Raw genomic sequence first — 3,121 nt, forward strand, 5'->3', positions numbered from 1 at the left:
CAAGCTCGAGTATTGCGAGACTTCTGTGATGCTGGCTGACATCATGATGTGGTGAAGTGCTTTCTCAGAAATAAGAGAATGGGTCTGACGCGGGGTCACTATCCCGAATCAGTGACAATTTCAAGTGATTATAGAGGATTTGGGTTGTTTGGCACGGGTGCAAGTTGCCTGTGGTGGATTAGCCATGACGAGCGGCACCCCGTATGGAATGACGATGGATCTGGTATGAGCGATGTACGGGAAGGCAAGATCCACCAAGACTTATCTCGGATCCACCCTTACCTGGATTCACTTAGGTGGATATGGGATATACTATGTACCAGTGGATCGAGTGTGGATCCTATGAAGGAATGGTGGTAGGTGCCATCCGAAGGTGGATCTAGTAGATACGGCTAACGAGAAGTCAGGATCCACCGCGAGGTACCCCGGATCGCATACTTCCGAGTTCGGGTCCAAGGAGGGAGGATCCCGCATAGAAGGACCTGGATCCAGGGTACAGGGATGAGGGATGCAGTGGATCTGGAACTTTCGTGGGACAATGGAGATCACAGACGGTTGCAAGATGATGTTGGATGATTGGAGAGCTCGGATCCACGGCGAGTGTACAATTACAGTGAGGTGGATCCAAGCGACCTGGATCCGGATGAGTGTACCCATAATAGGGTGACCATGATGATTACGTCATGGATCCGGTGGATCTGAAGATAACACAGCTGGGATGATGGGTCAAGGGAAGAAGGGACATGCAGCCGAGCCTGGTAAGGGATTTAGCAGATGAAAGACATAGAAGGTAGAAACCCAGGCAGGTATAGGCTTAAATATCAATACAGACTCCAATTTGCACAGTGACACGCAAGTGCCTTCCTGCCCTCAAGAACCGGAACTACATTGGCCGTACGAGCTCCGAGAAGGTTGGGAATTGCGAATCTAGTGTTGGTAGTGATAACTGGATAATACATTGGCCAGATCCTACAACCTAGTGAGCTTTTCCTTTACTTGTGCAGATCCGACAGGTTAACCGAATTTACTACTTGGTCGGTTACACCCTAGAGGTTCTCAACTCTCAAGATCCCGTCACAGGAGGCGGTAAGTACGACGCAAAGGAACTACAAAGGCAAGGGAACACACCCGCAAGGCAACCCTACGGCCAGATCCACGATCTAGGCCCCGGATCCATAAGCTCGAGTATTCGCTTAGGATACGGAACCATCCACGGACGCAGAGGGAAGATTTTCCACTGTTGCTCCACCCCATCCCCACGTCGCGCCAAGACGCTCAAGCTTCACCACTTGAACGCTTCGGAAGTTACCGAGAGAGCAAGACCCCGCCCTACCGACGGATACACAAGGTGAGGAAAGTTCAGCAGAACACATATCATCGGGGGACCCCCTCCGTTAGTCGGTGTCTGGGCGCAGTTGGTAAGCTGGATCCGGCAATCTCCCAGATTTTGCTGATCCCGATACACCACAGTGGAAGGGAATCCCCGGCGTCGCGTCCGAAGGTTAGAAGAGTCACTTCTGCGTCCGAGAGGTAGAGCTCGCGATGGACGCTGATCTGATCTCGAGCGATGAACTGCGTGTTGCTTTTGCGCTCTCCAACCTTAGCGGCCGTGCTAAGAGTTGGGTTTACACACGGGAAGCAACACCCCCTGGATGTTTCACATTCTGGGCTCACCTGTGTGAACAGCTCCGAGACGCGTTCCTCCCGGCGAGCTACGAGTACCACCAGCGAGTACGTGCAAGAGATACGGGAGCTCACGGCGTCCCTAGTGGGATACCCACTCAGCGAACACATCAAGATGACTGTGTTCATGGACGGCCTTCGAGTGGGCCCCGCACGCACTCAGCTGTTCCGGGTGCAGTCAAGCACCCTTGAAGAGGCGATTCAAGTGGCTCTTCAAGAAGAGTACATCCATCGCCAGGCGCGTACGCCGGCCTCAGCGTGGCCTGGGAATTCCTTGTCGGCTCCCGGTCGAACAAGCCCCAACGGACCAGTTCCCATGGAACTCGGGTCCGCCGAACAGCGTGACATCCGCTGCTTTGGTTGTGGGAAGATGGGCCACTTCAAGCGGGACTGTCCCGCGGAGAGACTCCGCAGACGGTCCTTCCCCAAGCCCGTTCTCAAGGGTCGCTGGCAGAAGCCAGGATCCCGGGGACAGGGGAATGTGGTGTTGGAATTCCCACGTGAACTCTAGCTACAAACGTAGTTAGGACGTTCCTCACAACAATACGTCTACTAGGATAGTAAACGACCGATCGGGCGGCCCTGAAGACCCCAGTTCTGCCCTTGCACCGGGACAAACTGGACCTTGTAAACTACTTATATAGGCCATCCAGTAAAAATAAGAGCACGCTACTAGCACGAGCATAGCTAATAGGTGTTACGAATCCTCGTGAGGAAACGCATGATGTATATGACAAGTTGGTGTCGTACTTAAGCGGAGCGCGCGCTGTGCATGTATGAAGGTGTCGAAGGTGTTCATATTGCCTAAGACGCGTACGTGCACATGTCATGTCGCATAGGAAGCGTAGGTATGGTTGTGCAAGTCGTAAATGGCCACTTTGGTGGTTTAACATTGTTTCCAGGCCGCGTATGCGCAAATATGGGGTGCGGCGGCTATCTGCACTGCTGTGTATGAAGGTGTCGGTCTGTGTGGGGTTCCTATCGGAGAGAATACGTATGCTGCGTTGTAGGAGTGAGCTGCTGGGCCACACGTTTGTATTGGAGTGCGCCACACCACCCCCCTTTTTGTTTTGTTACTATATAAAGTGTAGCCATCCACCCAGCCAATTCTGAGGGCCAGAAGGGGTATTGGGGGCCATCGTGTGCAGTCTATGGCCACGTATGTGGACATGTGAGTGTGTAAATGTGTTGTACCAATGTATACGAGTGATAAACACTAATAGGTGTGTCGGTCAAAGTCAAATGTAGACGGCCATCTTAGGCTGAAAGCACCATATCCCGTCTGCTCTGTGAAGTTAAGCAGCCTCAAGCTCGGGTAGTACTCGGGTGGGTGACCACCGGGGAAGTCCGGGTGCTTACTTTTTAGCCCGTTTTGAGCTGTTTACCGACTTTGCGTGTGTTTGCAAACGCAAGATATGATGTCTGGCATGTGCCCACA

The 3,121-nt window shown here is 52.7% G+C and overlaps 1 non-coding gene across 1 annotated transcript; it reads left to right on the top strand.

The window, feature by feature from the left end:
• The first annotated feature begins 2,934 nt into the window (after window positions 1-2,934).
• Window positions 2,935-3,039, top strand: PITG_33507. Its single transcript, XR_009934901.1, has one exon. It is a non-coding gene; the product is annotated as an 8S ribosomal RNA (ribosomal RNA).
• Window positions 3,040-3,121: the final 82 nt, after the last annotated feature.

This window comes from Phytophthora infestans, genomic scaffold (assembly GCF_000142945.1).
Source record: "Phytophthora infestans T30-4 supercont1.616 genomic scaffold, whole genome shotgun sequence".
NCBI classification, from domain to species: Eukaryota; Oomycota; class Peronosporomycetes; order Peronosporales; family Peronosporaceae; genus Phytophthora; species Phytophthora infestans.